The sequence below is a fragment of the Electrophorus electricus genome, chromosome 7, assembly GCF_041902795.1.
Source record: "Electrophorus electricus isolate QZ-2024a chromosome 7, ASM4190279v1, whole genome shotgun sequence".
NCBI classification, from domain to species: Eukaryota; Metazoa; Chordata; class Actinopteri; order Gymnotiformes; family Gymnotidae; genus Electrophorus; species Electrophorus electricus.
In genome coordinates this window covers 23,565,532-23,587,001 of record NC_137503.1, presented here as the reverse complement: position 1 = coordinate 23,587,001, position 21,470 = coordinate 23,565,532, and the positions used below count along the sequence as shown (strand labels likewise).

General features: G+C 43.1%; 1 protein-coding gene across 1 annotated transcript in view; it reads left to right on the top strand.

Annotated features, from left to right (window-relative positions):
* The window catches only part of lrfn2b (leucine rich repeat and fibronectin type III domain containing 2b), an 83,690-nt gene that overhangs the window by 41,724 nt on the left and 20,496 nt on the right, over nt 1–21,470 (top strand). Inside the window, exons 3-4 of the mRNA XM_027001702.3 lie at nt 9,316–9,404; nt 15,893–15,994. The gene's annotated coding sequence lies outside the window, so the exon portion shown is untranslated. The remainder of the gene's footprint in view (nt 1–9,315; nt 9,405–15,892; nt 15,995–21,470) is intronic.

Genomic DNA, 21,470 nt, shown 5'->3' with positions numbered 1-21,470 from the left:
GGTTTTATTGGATTTATTTTGCCCATTTTCAGGCCATATTGAGTGAATCATTAACTCAGAATATGAAGTAATTGCTGTACAGCTGCATATTGTTGCCTTTATCCTCCTCTTATTGGCCATCTGCTCACTTGTTCCATAAGATCAATATCGAGAAATGAACTTTGTCTTAGTTTTGTTTCCAAAATACAATTAATACCCAGAAACAGAAGTTATAGGTTCCAGCCCCCAGAACAACCATCCAAACTAGGCATTCAAGCCAAGCTCTGGCTGAATGCTGCTCTCACCCAGCACTGCCTTCCGGGGAAGATTCCTTTAGTGAATGCGGAATATTCATCAGTAGCAAGCCTTTAGTTGTTCTCCGCCATGTTTGGTGCTGTTGACTTTTCCGCACGTTTCCTGAATGAAAGTTTAATTGATGTGCTGGCATGTTTGTGAAGGATAAGAGCCACGACTGAGGACCGGGCGCTCATGTTTTATGGATCAAAGACACAATGAGGCGTCCTCTTCTGTGAGAGCGTGCATAGGTATATGCGTGTGTTTGTTTGTACGTTTGCCCAATTGAAGCATAACTTTGACGGGCCCATTTCTGGCCAGACTAAACACAGACACACGCACACAGACACACACACACACACACACACACACACACTCCAGATTCTCACAGCTGCCAGAACCGCATGAAGGTGCAGCTAATCTGAGATTCATGTAGTCCTTCATGCTGCTTCTATAATAAGAAACCTTATTTAGTCCTCATTTCTGGGAGTGCTGTGTGGTGCCTGCCAGACCAGGACACTTCATCGCCTCTGGTCATGGTGGGACATTAAACAAAATAGCATTACTGCACTGTGTATTTTTTAAATTCTCCACATAAAATGCATATTAAAACGACTTTAATTAAACCCAAACCCAGTGGAACCAATCAACTGTATGAAATTGTTATTTTCCAAGCTATGCTTCTTCAAATAAGCATTACCTTATGATCTGAGTAATATGCTATAAAGAATCTTGAAGATCTTTATGATAGTTATCAGGTGCATCGCAGGGGTTATTATTTGCACCCCTCTTTTCCAGTTATCCCACATGATCCTTTGCGTTGTTTGCAGTTCTGGTGAATGTCTGCACTGTCAGAGATGACCGTTTTGTCATTACCACTAAACTGTCATGGGAGAGCAGCTGTGACAGAAGGTGATAGCCCTGTAAATTATGTACATGTTCGTCTGCAGAGTCCTCACCTTTGCTTGGCAGTCCACTCCATTAACCCCGATGCCGAAGAGCAGCAGAGAAAACAGCTTCCCCCGTTATCCTCCTCAATAAAATGGGCCCAAACTCTTCTCTGACACAAAGTGAATTGAGGCTTCTGATTGTTGAATTGTTGCCGTGGCTTATGGTGAGTGGAGAAGAAGACGTAAGTAGGGTTTATGTGTTTGTAAAGCCTGTTTCTGTAGAAATACACCAAAGAATGTGATTGTCCTACAGAGTTAATTAATCGCCAAAAGCCAACAAACCCAGTGGGATTTACAAATTCTTAACAATTTGTAGACAAACACAGTGGGCTTCAAAAATAGACAGTGTGTCCAATCAGTACAGAGCGCTTTTCTAATACATCACACTTCAGAAGTACAACATTTTGAAACTATAAAAAAAGTCTTACTATATAAACAAGGTGTCATGGACTGCTCCTCCCCCATAAGTCACATGGTATAGCCCGCCGCGTGCAGGTAGATCCACATGTTCTGTGTTTATTTGTGTTGTAACCACCACCCCATCCCCCGTGAATGCACACACGTGCACAGGATTTAATATTAATGTCTTGTGTCTATTTAAACCCCTGTCCGAGTGCGCGCCCATTGTTGGACTTTGTCGCTAAGTGTATTCAAGTAGATCACTGTAGCCGTAACGTTAGTTTGTCCCATGTTAAAGTGTAGGTGTTTATCGTTTAATGTCAAGTTTATAGATAGATTCATTGTGAATGTTATACGTGAAAGCCACATTTGTCTTAAATGTTTAATGTCAATAAATTTTCCGCACGAACGAAGTCTATGCGTCCTGCCCCACGCCCTGCGGCACTCGGACTCGGACTCGGAATATGTCTGGTTATAAAGAAGACATATTGTACTCTTTTTTTTTTTCCACAATTTAGCACCGTTCCTTTGAAAGACATCTGTGCAAAGTAACAAACACCCCCACCTTGATTCAGCTTTTGTATGGTGTTTTTTACAGTCATTTTCTCCGCTGTGAAGAAAGGGTCATTTTTTGTTGGGTTTTTTTTTGTGTAATGACTACTGCCCTCGTTGGCTGCCTCAGACGGGGTGGGAGGGCAGACATCGTGGAGAGCTCTGTGGTGTTTACAGAGCCAAAATGACATGATGACCACATTTATGCAAATGGAGACGCACGTTTGCTCACTCTGACATCACGCTGAGGAGTAAATCCAAACAGCTCCTGGAATTGCATGTTCTCTGTCAAAAGGGGATTATACCACAACTTCATGTTTCACGATTTCCTGCCTGTTGAATCCAATGACAAATTGTGTTCAGGAAGAACACAAAAAATGCAACTCCTTTAAAATCCATCACATTTTCAAACAAATCCCCTGGGTTCTAAAGATACAAAAGAAAATGTATGCAAACACTGAAAACAAATGCCATTCCATTGGTGACTTCTGGCATGTTTTGAATTTTCAAAATTCAATGTTTCGGCATGTTGGTGCATTTTGAAGCACATTGTGTTTGTTATACTGTGGCTAGAAATGACTTCCATACCTGTCCTTGTCAGGGTGGGCTGCCTATGACAGTGGTTAATCTCTGACTATTTGTACTTCACTTTCAGTTATCACTGAGTGAAAGCGATTCAACAAACTCGGTATCTACTCTGCTGTTATGTCTTTGCAATTAACTGAGGTCTCATCAGCACCTCAGAATTCCATCATTATTCATTACCATCACTTAACTGCGAGGCCACAGTAAAACAGTAGTAAAACTACTGAATGTAGGCATGCATGGATGTCATTTTAGGCATACAGTTTTTATGTTTCCTTCCAAAATGTCAGGGATGTTTTCTAAAATCCAACTTGAAATAGGAAGATTTGTGATATTCCATTCCTAGAGACCAAATAAAATAGAATGTACAAAGCAGGATTATCTCTCCAACCCCCCATGCATTCCACATCAGCAGTAATCCCTGTTACATTTTGTGGCCCAAGGTTCTATGGTTTCATCTATATTCAGGCCACAAAATATATTTTCCAACAGTGGCAGCATACTTTCCATATGCTAAATATTTATTTTCTCCAATCTTTTCCTTCTTCCAAGCACACACATACAAAAGGATAGAGGTTCTTCTAAGCCAAATGCATTTGCATCCATGGTCATTTCTTTGTGTGTGTGTTTGTGTTGTACTTCTTGATCATTTGATGGATTCAGTCAAACACACCCCTGGGCCTTGCCTGGGGGACCACACCATGTAATTGCAATGCTCGTGTTAAATTGCACCGCTGGGTTTCCTCCCCTTCAGAAGTGGTCTTGTTATGGACAGAAGGGTCCCAGCTGAGCAGTGTCGACAACCCACTGCATAGCTCTTCTGTCAGCATCTCACCCCTACCAAGTGATTAAACCTGGGCATTTTAATGATTTTATACAAACACCAAGCCTGTTTAGTGTGCACAGTAATTAAGAGCTGGAATCACAGGAGGCTTAATAGGGCCCTGGGCCTTGAGGTTTTTGCCTTTTAACCGTGATTGAGTTTCGTGTTCCACGTGATGGGCTGGGGGGGGGGGGTCTGTTCGTTTAGATGGAGGTGCTGTGGTCAGTGAAGAGTACCTGCTGACTGCATTGTTCTCCAGTATGCTTTGATTAAGCCTGTTATGTTAAAGCCTGGGTGGAAAGCGGAACCTCCCAGGGTGCCTAGTGTGAGGCAGCCAAGCGGGAATGCAAGCGGTGCCACTCAGATCGGCCGCTAACTGCGGCAGGACCACTGGCTTTCCACATCTTATCTGGACTCTTTAAGCTGTGAGCACTGCTTGTTGGACAGTGAAATGCAGAGATGTTCTAGAGCAGAGTCCAAATCTGGTGCTGGAGTTTGTGATCACTGCTAGTTAATTGAACAGGTCATTTAAATGGGTGGCCACTTTATCACACCTCACTCCAGGGTCAAGGGAGGGTGGAAAATCGTTATTCAGTGCTCAAGGACTGTGATTTGTATACGAAAACACTGATTACAAATTCCAGGCCTGAGTTTAGATTCGAGGGCTATGCTTAATACCTCTATTGTTGAGTTTCACCCACACATGAGGATTAGCAAGGACCCTAAGTAATTAATACATTTACTTTGCAGTAACTTAATTGTGCTGTTGTCTTCACACAATATATGGTAAAGAAATAGGGGGAAAATATATACTACTACTTAGGTTTAACAGTTCCCCACTTAAACTGTGACACTGTGACACTGCGAAGCCATGTTTAACATGTGAGGGCCCCTCTTTACCATGTTTAACATGTGAGGGCCCCTCTTTACCATGTTTAACATGTGAGGGCCACTCTTTACCATGTTTAACATGTGAGGGCCACTCTTCACTGTGTTTAACATGTCAGGGCCACTCGTTGGTATGCATCTTCATTCAGGTGTTTGGGAAAATGATGGATGATTCCTTGCTCTCCCCTCACACTGTCTTTTAGTGGGATGTTCTGCTGTATTGCAGTGTCACTTTAATTAGCAACACAGTCACTCACCATTCCCAGATAAACCAAGCTCTTCAGTCACTGTAATGGCACTCATTTGCAGTGAGGGGAGCAACAACTGATGAGAGCAGAGGCAGGACACACTTCCTGTACCAATAAGATGGGAGCAGTGCTTGGAGTGATGGTAGTGAGACTGCACCAATAAGGCGTCATTCTCTCCTTGTGTCTTTTCATTTACACGCGCACACACACACACACACACACACACACACACACACACACACACACACACACACACACACGCACGCACACATGCAAACACTCTCACACCCTATCTTACACACTCTCACACCCTATCTTACACGCACGCATACACACACAATAGTGTTTTTGTCTGTTCCATGTAAGGATTGTACAATAGCTCACATCATGTGACATGGTTAAAGACCTAACCTGCTTTTTTTTTTTTTTGAGCAAATTGTTTTGTTTTAAAGGAAAATAGGTATGCACTGATTTATCACAACACCCACACAACACTTATTAGGAAGCTTACTGCATATATTAAAACCAGTAGCGAACCAACTCTTAAACCTTGGCCCTCGGACCCTCCTTCCCTGAAAAAAACACTACAAGCCTACTGTTTCCTCACCTGATGTACAGCAGAGGTTTCCTATGGTGATTCTACTCTGTGACAAAAACGAAGGTACTAGTCAAGCCTTAGTAATGCACCAATCAAAGAGCACAGAGAGAGGTATCATCAAAACAAAAAGCAGCTCATTTCTTAAGCAAAATGCAAATCCTCCTTACAAATAATCACATCTTCACACATGCTGTGTGTGTACTTTAGCGGAACATGGAAACAAAAGGCCAAGGTGCTAAAGGCATGACAGCCACCCCCTCCTGCCACAAAAAAACAATAAAATTTTATAAAAGCTCCCACATCAGGACAACATGCACACAGCCAAGCATCTATTAGTGAGGGAACCATAGACAGTGAATGGATCCTTCCGCCACACACAAGCAATATTCTTAATAAATAAGCTGTAATTACATTGGCACAGCAGCCTATTAAATCTATATGTTACTGTTTATTTGAGAAAATGGTCGTTATGCATAATTACTGACTTTTCATTAAAAGATAATCTAGAAAACAGCGTGCATAATAAATTTGCAATTTGCAATGTCCTCCTCACTCGCAGTAAAGTTATTCACTTCCATCATGAACCAACAAGCTACCTGGCAAGGTTTTTTTTTCTTCAGTAGCTTGACATTCATATCCCCCACAGTGAACAGAACCTGTCATATAGATAACAAAGCCAACCTAAAGATAGCAAGATAACAAGGCCCACCTATTTAGAGGGAAGATATGATTGGTCAGTTTTACTGCCATTTGAAATTAGTCTCTCGCTGAATTACTATTGCTTGGTCCTCTGTAAATTTATAGCTGGACCACCAATCACTAACATTCTTTCCAGAAACTGCAGAGGAGGCAGAATTCCGATAGGGAGGCAAAGGGGCTTCTTTCATTTAAACCTTCACATTCCAGCACAAACTAAGTAAGCGGGTTTTAAGGATATATTTGCTTAGAGTTGTATATGTTTATCATGTTGATTGTCAAATTATGGTTAGATAAAATAAAATTAGATCTGAAGGCTGATGATTTTAATATATTATTTTTAGAATATCTTAGGCCTTCTCTGAGGTTAGTCATGGCCATGAAGATTCCCCACTATTTAAAACCATGGCCTGAGACAGAATACTGCAGTCTGGAATAATCTCACAGTAGTCAGTGAGCTGAATCATGGTCAAAACCTAATCTGTACCTTGAGCCTTTTAAGACAGCCTGGCTTGACCCTGCATACTTCAAGATTCATGGAAGATAAACATTGAGACCCTTCTCTGTCTTAGAACCCAGTTAGTGGAGTGAAGTGTCTGAACTGTATAATACCCCGCTGTATTCAAATGCTGATGGGATACACATCACTTTGAAAAGCACTTAACGTAATTAGACACTTGTAAGAAGAAGTTATATTGGCACTTGACATGTCTTTTTCAGTTATAGCACTGTCTTGTATTATATAGCTTTGTATCTCTCAATCAAGGTTTTAATGCTGACACTTGATTCTGGCAGTATATTGGTCAAGGGTGGTTTGGACTATAACCTACAGTATTTGTCCCAGCTGGGCATACTGTTCTGAGAAGACAACTAAAGTCACTCAAGATGCAACTCGGAGCGACTAAGAGGTGGACGCAAATGCTGAGATTGAGCAAGATTTATTAAGGGCAAATCCAAAATAAGGGTCGTTACAACGGTCCAGAGTCATAGGGCCAACAAGAATAGATCCAGGAAACATAAACAAAAAGCAAAAAAAAAACAAAAAACCACACGATAATATAACAGGGTACAGGGAAACTACAATGTGGAACACAGAACACAGGCTGCATGAACAAAAGCTACATACAAATATAATGGATGTTAATACAGTAAACACAGGAAATGTGAACACAAGTTGGGCTAAGACAATGCAACAAGGCTAGAACAAATGGAGACTAGGGCAAATGACCAGTGACAAGACTAGGGAAACACGATATAAGCACACAGAGGAGGATCAGAAAAACCAGAACAAAGCACGCAGAAACGAAAGCCAGTAAGTAAAGCAAAATAAAGACATGAGACAGGGTTGCCAAGGAGATCAGGATGCTAGGGGGGACCAACCGTGACACAAAAGCATGTACTTAAGTGTCATAAATACCATGAATGTAAAGGGTAATTCCCAGGACAATGGGACACCAAAGTTTAAAAAAACACTAACAGTGGGGACAGTGCAAAAACTTTGTGACCAGCTCTTGTTACATGCTGCCTGTTACCTTTTTACGACATATTTACATACAAGGGGAAGCATCATTTGTATAATGTGAAAACAGTGGTACTATACACAAGTAAAGAAGAGATCATTAGTCCAGACGATAGGAGAGTAGTATAAATTACAGTAGGCTAACGGAAGACTGGAGAATATGATCAGTGCGACCCTCTTCCTTTTTTCACTGTTTAGGATAAAAAGAAAGCAACAATTAATTTCGAGTGTGTATATGGTGCATATTTACTGGTTATAAATCTTAATCCATGTAGAGATCACAGCGTTATGCCATTTGAGAACTGTTGCTCATTCTTTAGGGAGAAAGACTAAAGAGAAATTAGTTAAATGTGAGATCAGGTCTCCCATGAAATGAGACCCACATTCGTAGTGGTAAAGGTTCCAGTTAAATCCCAGTATGCTTGAAGTTAGGAGGCTTGGCTTAGCGCCGTTTACTTGGCCCTCTCCTTGTTCTCCATAGCTGTCTCAACAGATGAACTGTTTCCTGCATTTGTCTTGTGTTGGCCGTCATGGTTGCCATGGCGCTGTCAGCCGTGGCCTTTCGCGATGGCTGAGCGATGGGTCTCCCCTGCAGGAGTCTGGCTAAGCTGACTACACCCCCAGCTGTGGTCAAAGAGTCCAGAGCCTCCTGGCTCGTGTCAGCTGCACTGCACCGGACGCCCTGCTCACATCACACACAGCACACATCACCCGCACTGAACTACCCTGGTTCGGGGAGCAAGGAAGGATGTGAGAGGCAGGAATGGACACAGATCTCCTTCTTTATTTGTCTTTTTATAGCAAACAAAGGCAACACTAGGAAGCAGTTTCCCTACGGCCTTAAACTTCCCAGACGCTCCTTTTCACTTTCCATTGCTGTCTCTTTCTGCGGCAGGCCTCTGTGTTCAGATCTGTCTACCGTCAAAGAGACGCAGGTGCGATCAATTTTAATTGCCCGCTGGTTCATTCAGGCTGTCTCGCTGCTTTGCAGACGACAACTTCTCCACACTGACATCACCCGCACTGCACTGGACACCACATTTTCATCCCCTGTCCTATACAGGACATCCTCTCCACATCACCCGCACCGCACAGGACATCCTCTCCACATCACCCGCACCGCACAGGACATCCTCTCCACATCACCCGCACCGCACAGGACATCCTCTCCACATCACCCGCACCGCACAGGACATCCTCTCCACATCACCCGCACCGCACAGGACATCCTCTCCACATCACCCGCACCGCACAGGACATTCTCTCCACATCACCCGCACCGCACAGGACATCCTCTCCACATCACCCGCACCGCACAGGACATTCTCTCCACATCACCCGCACCGCACAGGACATCCTCTCCACATCACCCATACCACGCAGGATGTCTGCTTCTCATTAGCCTCGCTTACAAGCAAGGCTTGATTTAGCATGTTGCTTCCAGGTCTCCATGGCTACCGCTGAAATACAGCCAAGCGGAGGGCTATGGGAGTCAGTGACAGACAAGCCCACACTATGAAACATGCATATAGATGCTGCCGTGCCTCAGAGCCCATGGAGGTACTACCACTGACGGCAAAAAAAGAAAAACAGCAGCTCCCATTGTCATGCGAGCACACCCCTTTTTCCAGAGGGAGGGGGGAACTATGCACACAGCACTGTGTGTCAGTGAGACACTGTCAACAGTTCACCCGCAGCTTCTGAAAAATCAACAGCATCTGCGTAATTGTTAATCTATGATATCGAGTGACTGGGGTTGTGACTGTGTTTCTGTCTTTTTGCAGGAGAGAGCAGTGGTCAGTATGAGTCTAGCAGCACGGCTCGAGAAAACCAGGAGCTGAGGGAAGGTCTAATTACCACTGTCTGTTTCACTGTGAGTGACATACCACATGTGGTCCTCTGCAAGAACATGTACACACATGACTGAATTTGTTTAGACGCTAATGAACCGCAATTAATAAATCAGGTAGAAGTTAAAGACACTGAAAAAACAATTTTTTTGTGTATTTGATTTTTTGTGTACTTGAAGGAAAGAAAATTCATACATTACAATACATATACAATATACAATACACACAATATATATATTATTGTTAGCTTGCATATTCTTGGTGCTTGATTACATTCATGATGAAAAATAGTTTATTTGCAGACACAATTGATCAATGGAGAGAACAGCAGCATATAGGACATACTGTAGCAGTTCTTATGTACTACTATGAGTTTGTCTAACTCTTTATACAGTTATATGTGGGAAGTTATGGATTGGTGGGAATTGGGACCTCAGATAGTCTAGACAGTTAATGGTGATTCATTAGAACAAGGTAATGTGTCTTACAACCAAATAGTGATGACCTGCTTAAATTTGTATCGAAAACACAGAATCTAACTCTCTCTCTCTCTCTCTCTCTCTCTCTCTATATATATATATATATATATATATATATATATATATATATATATATATATATATATATTGCAAAATATTGTTTTTATAATACAATATGACATTTTTATGACATGATGATGAATTGGGTTACAAAAAAAGAAGAACTCCCTTTTCTCCTGACTTAATGGTACATCATATACCGAAGGGTGTTTTTTCCTTTCATTTGGCAGCAAGACACTATAATACTGCCAAAATAACCAAGACATCATCAGCTCCAAGCGCTCGAACAATGAGGCTCTTTGTCGCTTTGTATCAAAAACATAATAGATTGTTGTGGGACTGTAAGAGCAGAGCATCAGTGAAACTTGAAACTATCTTAGAGCTTAACAAGAGCATATTTGAGATGGAAAATGGCAGGCCATGGCTGGCTGAACAAAGATAGCTGGATATACTGTATGCAGCCCATGCCAGCTAAACAATAAGCCAGATTCTGATTCTATGCGCTATTCCATAATACTGCTTAACGTGCCTGTGATTAAGCAGTGTAGACTGCCTTTCTCTCAGCCATACAGCTCACTGTCTTATGGTGTTGATCTCTTTATATATGAGCCTGTCCATGGTGCTGATATGTCTACAAATGACTGTCCATGGTGCTGATATGTCTACAAATGACTGTCCATGGTGCTGATCTGTCTACAAATGACTTTGTCTATGGTGCTGATGTGTATACAAATGACTCTATTCATGGTGTTGATCTGTCTACAAATGACTCTGGCCTTGGTGCTGATGTGCCCACAGAAAAGTCTGTGGTGCTGACACACCCTCAAGTGCGTTTTTTAAATTCAAAATACTGTATGTAATTTAATGCATATCTAACACATTGTATGTCCAAGTATGGTCTGTATAATTGCATTAATACATGAATGCAGTGAATGAGGCTCTTCATCAATTTTGGATAACTCTAAGGTGGGTTAGCCGTCCAGTCCTCTGTTAAGACTACAATGTGCATCTCAATCAACCTCAGGCCTTGGTCAATACAAATTGTTTATTCAACCTGCTCTTTTCGTTATTGCAATATCACGTATAGTTCCTAAGGACATAACACGGCATGAATTTTCAGGTGCACTACAGTGGCACATAATGACATTCTTCCTAAAAGACATTATAACTCCAAAGTCAATATCACCCAATCTGAAAGTCCATTACCTCCCAGTATTTCCCACTGTCGTAATGGAATTGAATACTTAATCATGGAATTCCTTCCTGTTAAACTACCAGTCTTTTTTGAAGGGAAATGAATTTCCATATTTTCTCGAAGCTTACAATCTTTAATTGGAGGCCGTATCCTGATTCTAGTAAGATAGCATATGTGTACATCCAGGATATAGGTTTTAGATATCATTTCCAGGCTGCATGCTAGAAGATTGGTGTACAATTAGCATTTTCCTCTCTGTTTGTATATAAAATGAGGCTGAGCTTTGGATTTTGGATCCTTCACTGCATACCAGCTCAAGCTCCCGGTCCTCCTACAAATCCCACAAGCCCAGCAGGCCATTTGACCATGTGCCCCAAAGAGCCGGGACAGAGCTGTTGGAAGTCTTCTTGCTGAGAAAGGCTGGCCCCCCTCTAAGCCAGTGGCAGCAGGAGTCTCCACTGCCTCTTGGTCTGTGAGGGCGCCAGGCTGACAGCACTTTCCCAGAAGCCATAAACTATCTGCAGAGGAGCAAATCCCAAAGGATTACCTTTTATTTAAATATAAACATAAGGCGTGATTCAAATTAGCTGCATGGGTGGGGAATCTTTTTTTTAAAAATCTGACAAATGTCAAAGTGGGTAGCAAGCTGATGAATCTCCTATTTTATAGTCATACACCCTATCTGATTGTATGTGTGAAACAGTGGGTCTCCATAGTACCACCATGAGTGAAGGTGCTGTTTTTACAGCTGCTGACTTAGGCATTATCTCTGTTACTTGAACTGGTTTTTCCAACCATGGCAGCACTATCCTTAGGCACAGGTGTGCAATCTGTGCTATGTTCTCATTGGGAAAGAAGGATGACTCTCTGACCCTGTATGTTTTTGCAGAGTTTGCCATTTGAGAGCATCTTCAAGGTAGCACAGACACATCTGAGCAGGTAGCAATCTCCCCCAAACATCTGAACTGAACTGTAACAATATGAGGACAGCAGGTTTAGGAGCTGGAGGTTGACACATTACTGCATGCCATTTTAGGCTGGTATCTTTATTCAGACTCACTGTAATCCTACCACTTAATGTGTTGACCTAGGTTCAGTGGAATGTTTGTTTATAACTCTTCAGTCCAACTATGGGGAACATGCAGGAGTCTTGGTAGCGTGTTTCAGGATTAAAAATAAAATTCTGAGTGTAATGGAGACCCATGAAGACAAGTCTGAGCTGTGTGGCTAAATAAATAAGGCAAAAAAAGAACTGCTGTGGGATTATTTTCACAGCAGGTCGACAGCTGTCATTCAGCCACCATGGTAATTAACTTACCAGGTGCTTCAAACAGAAGTCTGGAAATCTCTCTTCATCCCTTTCACCTTTCATTCCTCTCCCTTGTCCGTTGTCGGAAACAATCGGATGGATCTCAAAGTGTGAAAACGAAATGCTGCCACACCGGATAAAGTGAGAAATGACAAGACCCTTGCCAAGAGATGGATTTGTCACCAGCATGCAAAATTCAGCATTGCACTTTGTTTATCCACAGCTACAGAGTTGATGTTGCTGCTTGGACTGGTGATCTGTCAGGCTATGGAACATTGCAGAGTTAATGGCAGGAAGACGTCCCCTCTAAACATGCTTCATAAAGGATGTCTGTCATTAGCCACTGTCATTAGTCTCAAACCAACTGAGGATAATCTACTTTGTCCTTAACAAAATACAAATGGCTGTGTCAACTTCAGCAGAAAAAGCTGACCAGAGCCATGTCATTAGCGCTGAAATAGCCTGTGTCACTAGGAATGAATTATGCATTCCCTTTGTAGACACTGAGCACCACATTTGATCTATAATTTGTTTATGTACATAAGATTATTTTTTGGGAGGGGGAGTTCATATTGTTATTGTAAATGTGGACTTACCAAGACATTACTCAAAAAGTCAAAAGTAGTATCTTCTCACTGTCATCTTGTGACCTTGTATATAGCACATGCTTTTCATTTGTATAATCAGTCTCTTATCAATAATCCTTAGTTAAGCTCTCAAGAAGGAACAACAGTGCAAGCAGCTCACATTTTGTCACCTGAACGCACCTATTTGGTCTAAATCTCATTTGAGCCTCATAATCCCTGTAATTAAATTTATTATAGAATGATAAACCCCTTGTGATAAGTATTAATCACACCAAATCCTCTCTTTTTCCAAGCAGCAGTGGAATTTACAAAGGCCTTGGTTTCATTGGTTTGGATAGTGTTCCCAGTTTTGGTGTGTCTGGCAGAAATTATAGGCTCCTGATCAAAAGATTTAATTTGAAGCATGGAGATGATGTTCCAAAATATTATCAGGCAGTTTTCAGAGGGAGATATTTTTGCACTCACAAAAAGGCTCCATCGGTGGGTTGGGGTGGGGGGGACTGCTTAAAGCAGATTCTAGATCCTGTGGAGTGAGACTAGTGCCACGGAACGTTCGCCCCTCTCACAAATCACGTAGTTTGGCCCGCCACGTGCAGTGGGAGGGTTGTTTTGTTTGTAACCACACCTGCACACACCTGTACCTTGTTTGCTTGTGTGAATTTAAACCCTTGTCATTGTGTGCAGTGTGTTGGTCATTGTTGATGTAGCGTGTTGATGCAAATGTTAATGTCGTCGTGGTTAAAGGTAGTTGTGTTCATCGTTTTGTTCAGTGTTAACCGTGTTCATGTTTACTGCTCATGTTATATGTGAGTGCCGTTATGTTTTATGTAAATAAATGTTCGTCCATGTTGAGAGAGTCTGTGCGTCCTGCTCCACGCCCTTTGGCACTCGGGCCACATTGTTACAGTCAGAGGGTAGAGCTAAACACCAAAAATGTCAAACTGTGAATTCTCTGACTGAAGTTGTGGCCGTGATTTAACTTGCAATTACGTTCTATATGTTGAGCACTGGGGTATGTTCCAAGCATATTTAGAAAAACCTAACATGTTATTATATGAAGAAAAAGGAAATTGTGCAGATTTTGAGCTGCAGTCAGAGTAACACTCTCCAAGGTTATCCGCTCCTATCTGATACATGAGCTCATGATTGGTCAGTGTTGCTGTGGGGGAGAGCATGTGTGCCACCCCTTCCTTCCTGAGAGCACAGCCAAGCCTCACGCTTCCAGCCATGGATGGTTGTGAAATCATCAAGGAATAGAATTCATGATGATAGGGCTCTGACATCATCAGGGATCAAACTCACGATGATAGGGCTCTGACATCAACAGGGATCGAACTCACGATGATAGGGCTATGACATCATCAGGGATCAAACTCACGATGATAGGGCTCTGACATCAACAGGGATCGAACTCACGATGATAGGGCTCTGACATCAACAGGGATCGAACTCACGATGATAGGGCTATGACATCATCAGGGATCAAACTCACGATGGTAGGGCTCTGACATCATCAGGGATCAAACTCACGATGATAGGGCTCTGACATCAACAGGGATCGAACTCACGATGATAGGGCTATGACATCATCAGGGATCAAACTCACGATGATAGGGCTCTGACATCATCAGGGATCGAACTCACGATGATAGGGCTCTGACATCATCAGGGATCAAACTCACGATGATAGGGCTCTGACATCAACAGGGATCGAACTCACGATGATAGGGCTCTGACATCATCAGGGATCAAACTCACGATGGTAGGGTGAGTGCTTTTCTATTACACCACTCCGGAGCAAGACCATGTTGTAAATAATGTGATAATAATTTCAGCACCGTTCGAAACTGCCATTTCACTATAGAATTGATTAATCATTCTGACTTAAGTCATGCATGAAGGTAGTCATGGTTGGTAGAAATTCCCCCAGGTCTGTCTAAATTCATAGCTGCCACAAGGCAGAGTATTAATGATCTTTGACATTTTATTTCAACTGATATGATTAGGTTCAATTGACATAAAAGCTGTATGTCACGGAACGCTCACCTCCCGCGAGTCACGTGGTTTGGCCCACCACATGCAGTGGGCGGATCCTGTTTTGTAGCCACACCTGCACACACCTGTATTGTGTTAGTCTTTTGTGTATTTAAACTCTTGTTATTGTGCACAGTGTTGTCGGTTATTGTTGACGTAACGTGTTAATGTAGATGTATTCTTGTTTATCGTGTCTGTTTAATGTTAACCGTTTCATGTTCCTTGTTTGTAATACGTGTGAGTGCCGTTGAGTTTATATGTTAATAAATGCTTGTCCACGTCACTGGAGCCTGTGCGCCCTGCCCCTCGCCCTTCGGTACTCGGGCCACATGCGTTACACCGTATAGATGAACACAGCTGTTTTGGGTGCATTACAACATGCCCTGGCTCAGTGAAACCCAACCAAAAAAAGTCACGGTTTCCTACATATCAAAAGCTGCAGCAGCTCAGAAATAAAGCCTCAGTCAATGAACTGTGCACACATCACTTTGTTGAAGACATAGTGGTCATTACAGAAGAGTGATGAGCAAAAGTCAAATATGATAAGTGGTGTTTTTTTGTTATACAGTGATGTCACAGGCTATAGTGTCAGGGTGTCATTTACATTGTGACACATTATTATTGTGTTGTATAAATTTGTCCTAATATCATTCCTCCAGCCCCCACCCCCCAAAGTTTGACAGTTAATGCAAAATTGCTCCCATCAGTGCCTACATCCCTGAGTGTAGTACAATAAACCAGTACCACCATGCTTTTAAATATTGGCAACGTATGTAAAGACTTTTTGCAGCTATATTTCTTGATGGCAGTGATGAATTATAACTTTTCTTTTATCTCGTTTGTCTAGGTTAGTAATCAACCCTGGACCACTGGAGTGAGGTCCATGGGACTTGATTGACGGACCTCACACACTTCAGGGAACCTATGGCACAGCAGCAGGAACCTACAGGTAAACAAATTAAACAGCGACCTCTGAATCAAGTCGTCTTTGACTCTTTAATCCATGGTTCTTATCCCGGAGGTTTAATGTACTGCAGAGATCATCTTACCAAAGCTCTGATGGCCATTTGTCATTTTATTTCAGATTAATTTAACCTTGACCAATTCTAATCCCATGTGCGGCTATGAGACAGGCTGTTAGACGAAGGAAAGTGTTCCCGCTCGTGCGCATTTAGAGGTCAAAAAACAGCTGGCCATTGAACACAGCTGTCCACGGGTTCACTGGAGGTCTGTAATAATGGTCTGAAATAATGTTACACTTCTGTAGGCAGTGGAGTTTTATTAGAAGCAGGCTTGCCATTGGAAATCTTCCAGGAAGGCATTGCTACGTTCATTTACTACTTATAAAAGTGTTACAGTTTAGCAGCTTTACAGCTAGTGACAGGTAAAGTCATTAGCTTTGCAGAGTTTGGATACAGGAGCACTTTGAGATTTAGTCGCTTCCACCCGTGGCAAAAGAATCAAAGACCACTCTCATTAGTCCGAATTTCACCTGAATTTTATCTGCCTTCTAGTGTAGCTGAAATTAATACCGACTGTGGAGATTCTGGCACTGAACATGTCTCCAGTTGGTAAAAACACTCAGAGCAGAAATGGAAAGGTTGTTAAGGGTTGTTCATCTGATCCACAGATTAGGAACACACAGCAGCCTCCCACACCAGCGTGGATAGGATTCTCCAACAAGGGCAACCCTTCCTACAAAAGTGTACTGGTATAACTGATAGGAACACAGTGAGATCTGGTAAAGCAAGTTTCAGACATAAGTCATTTTCTTCAAGTTAATTAAATCGTTACAGAAATGTGACAAGGCAGCATTTCCTGCTTCTGCCTGTTTGTGACCACCCTGAATTAGTACCACTAATTCAGTACACTGGGACATTCATGCCAAGTCCACTGTGGAACTTGTGACAGCTAGATATTTCATGACTACAACTGAAGCAATCTGGATTTTTGTATGACAAATATCAAACAACAGTTTTTTGATGGTGTAAAATAAATTCTCAATCTCTTTGAATTATTTTCCTGTTCGCTGCATTTGGCATGCTTGTAGCTGCTACTGCTCAACCAGCTAGTGGCCACCAAGGCCTAACTTTGGGCAGGGCATCAGCAGGCCTGCCCGAGAGCCAGACGCATGTAAGGTGGCATCCAGTGGAGCCTCAGCATGGCGTTCAGGCTCTACGCTACGAGGAACGCAACGAGGAAATGATGAGACTAGCGGGTGAAGCGGGAATGCCTGGCAGACTGATTTGCGCTCGTGGAGCGGCAGGGAGGAAGACAAGCCCTTAACTCTCCACACAGCTGAGCCGCGGTGCTCAAGTGAGCGATCAGTCCCGGCGCGGGCACGAGGAACGCTCCATCCTCAAGCCTTTATCAGTGGCACCTCAGTGGCGGAGGCCCCTGCGGATCGGTTCACGTTCGGGTCACAGATGAATATGTCCCGCCTGAGTAGCGTTTCTTGCTCTTTCAGGAGAGGGCTTGGGAGGAAGAAAGCAAGAGAGATGTGAGGGAGAGAGAGAAGGAAAGGGGGAGAAGAGAAAGGGAGGGCAAGAGGAAGTGGGGGGAATCTTACCCCCCCCCTCCCACCCACCCACCCATGTTTCTCTCTTTAGAAGAAACTGGTGATCAAATTCTATTTTAAAAGAGGGGTCTTTATTATAACACAGGACCAATGTAAGCGACCCCCACTACTACCACCATCACCAAAAGATTATGTCCACAGGCTCAGTATTTACATGGCCTACTACTGGTGCTGGCTGCGTACAAAAGCTTAACTGTCTAAGCAGTAATAGGACGAGCACACACTGTTTTATAATGGGTCAGCTAGTGTTCTTCCATCAGGATGTGTGATAACAGATTTTGCCATATAGCTGATAGTTTGCCATGTAACCCATACTGCACCATATTCTTTCCTTTCTGATGCACTAACAGAAAGGAGTTCTTTCACAAGCATTGGCTTTTGGTAGCTTTGGGGTTTTTCTTCTTCCCTGGTGGTGACAGTCCTGTAATTTCCTTGGGGGTAAAGTCACTTTCTAAATGGATTTTTCCATCCTGTGACAAGGGTTCCCTATCCATTACCTTATGTAATGTTTCCAAACTTAGCTAAGATAAAAGTTTCTGTTTGCTGAGGAAGTGGACAAAGTGCATGATGTACTTACAGAAATCAGTTGGCTGAATGAACTGTTTTGGCAGGGTTAATTGGTGAGACTTCAGAATAGAAGAGCAGAGAAAACTGTAGTCCCTCCTGACAAATTATTTATTACAGTAGTATAAGCGAGCTGGGTAGTTTGAGGCATGAGGGCAATATTATTCTCGCCCCTCGTGCCAGCCTCACTCTTTTTGCCACCACCCAGAAGATAATAGAAGACCTATTCGGCAAGTCTATTCATGGGGCTGTTCCCCATTAAGTCCCTCTTCGGTATGCGTCAGGGTGCCTGCCTCTGATCACCCAGCTCCCTGCTCACCCAGCGGCGCCGTTTGTGGATGCCTCTCCCTGCATGTTGGCGGCGAGACAGCTCGAGTGGGGGTGGGGGGGGGTGTGGTGGTGAGGGAACACTGCAGCTCTGAGCTAGTGGAGACACAGCCATGACTGAGCATTCTGACTGATAGCTGTTCGTGTGTCTGCCCCCCCCCCCCCCCCCCACACACACACACACACAAACCCCTCCAGCCCCATGCCAGTGTTTGGACCACAGCGATGTGTGATGTCATAGAGGCGAGCAGAATCTACAGCCTCGTTTTTTACTTCTGTGTCCGTGTCCTCCTTATCGAAATGTGAAAAATATCGAGACGATTCCTTTGATTCTATTCTTGAGGTGTCTGCGTGTCGTGTCTCGGGTAGAAACGCTCCAACTGTGGGAAGAGTGTTTGTGAGCTTTTGGCTTGCACTCCAGATATATAAAGCAGCAGTAAAGTGAAGTGCTGTCCTCCAGCTCAGTGTCGGCTTTCACTTGGAGAGCAGGAAGCGGACTCGTGGAGAGAGTGGCGCTAACAGAACCCTCCCCATCTCCGAGCTGTTGCTGGAGGTCCCCGTGGGGTTTGGGCCTTTGGCTGCAACTCGAAATGCCCTAATTTCTAAGATGCCTGGTAACTTCATCCAGAAAGGATTAGCATTTTGATGCCATGAGCAGAGTGAGGCGTTTTGTTGTCATTGTTATTGTTTCTGGACTCTTCTGTTCACTGCAGCTAAACTGCACAGTGTGTCGGGCTGCGGTGCTGGGGCATTTAGTCCCTGTGCCTCATTGCCTATGGTTGCCATGTAGTATCAGAGAGGAACGGGAGAGGCAGCACAGCTCTGGAGAGCCTCTCTTCTACACATACCATTCCAATGGGAATGAGTGGCCATCCTGTATCTCTGCCTTTTATTCACACGCACACACACACACACACACACACACACACACACACACAGCAACACGGGCCTCAATGCATTCAGCAGCACGCTGCTTTTGTTTCTCACATAACCCGCTCTTATTAGATCTGTTTATAATGCCTGCTTTCTCTAACTGCTTTCTGGTGACTGCCGTGGCTGTCCTCCCATTGAGATGGCTCTCAGTGACACAAGCAGTGTCCAGGCTGGGGGAGTTATGCGGCAGCACACAGCCAAGCATATGCATACAAGCTGAGGATAATTGCAGATAATTGCTGTGGGAGACACGTCTCTGCTCATTATACTGGCCATTGAGGGACGCAAGAGGAACAGAGAGAAAGGTGAGGATAGGGGAGAGAGATGAGGGGGAGCAGGGAGTGTGTGCTCAGTGTTCCGAGGACACTGGGGAGGACAACAGCGTGGCGGGACTTTATGTTGTCTGCAAGCTTCCATCACACAGAATGTGCGCTGCGTTGCTATTGGCTGCCTCAAGCTAAGCAGTGATACAAAGCCACCTGCCATTGGTGGGCTTCAAGCACAGGGCTGCTTAGTGCACTTGAATTATTTGAATCCTGGTGGTGGATTGGTGGAACTGTGACTTTAGTCCCATAAGTGCAGGATGGGCATTAAGTCGGCTTGTCTTCCTCACAAGGGTTGTTGAGCATTTATGTTTATATGCATTCACTGGCAATATACCCAGCATGGACACAGTAATAAAAACATCAGAAAGAAAAAGACCATATCTGAGGCAACTGAAGACAATGTTAAAAATGCTCTGTAATAAATACCTACAGTGTTTGTTTTTGGTATAGGAAACATTTTAAATACTTATTTTTTGATCATTTTAAAAGATGTTAACAAATCTGGTGCCCAAAGTATTGGTTCCATTACAGAAATAGGAAAAATTAAATGTCTGAACGTGGAGAATCAAAGTATCCGAGCAAAGAAATCCTCACTTAGAAACGGTGGCTGAAGTGCCCTCATTACTGGTTTCCACTTAACTCTTACAAATATCAAGTACATGAGCCAGACCTGACAGGAATAAGGAAAGTATTTTGGACCTTTGAGTTGCTTCTTGCTTTTATGATCTGGATGGGGTTTTTTCCCCCCAAGGGAAGTTTTATCTATACCTGCTTCCAGATATTCAGCATACCAGTGGGTCTGATATTTCAGCACATTAGTGCACCACGAGGTGCTTTGACATGGTAAAGAAGCCTGACTGCTTGGCGCATTACAGTTTTAGGAACGGTAATGACCCCTGATATCTTTGCCTCCCACTAAGAGTTCAGAGCCAGAGTAACCAAACTTTTATCCTAGTAGTACGGAGGGCCAAATATTCAAAATCAAAGTACAAAGGTACAAAGTATAGAGAAGGTACGAAGGTTGTGAATTGAGTTATGAGAGTCTGTCAGAGGTGAAGAACGTGAAAGTAATGAAAACAAAACCAAACATAAAAGTGTATTATTGAGAACAAAATAAGCCAACATAACATCAATGACTGACAACAGTCATACAAACAGAACAGGCTTAAATAAGGCATAACATAATGATAGAATAACCCCAGGTGGTGTGGCTACTGAACAAACAACACATACCACCTGAGGGAGGCGTAGACTAACAAACAGAAGCAAGTGACAGATTATATATGAATACCATATACAGATCTCCACATGCTCACTGCACGGTGGGATAGCACCGTGACGGCCTCTTATTTATTCAAAGGTTTTTTTTTCTTATAATAATAAATGCTAGGCATATTTCATAATTATGTTTTAATTAGTTTTGCATTTTTGCAAAAAATTGTAAATCTCATATTTCTGTAGGATACATGACAATGGACATATTATCAATTTCCTGGTTCTCGGTGACATTAGCAACTTTGTGGTTCCCAGTGTTCTTGGGCCTGACAGGACTGACAGCCACACTCTAGGCACCCAAGGTCCATAGAGTTTTGTTCTCAGAATCCAAGATAGTGAATGCTGAAAGTAGGGGACTTCTCCCAAGCCCTGGTGTCAGGCTGCACCTTTTCACGGCTAATCATCTCTATCAATCAGGCATC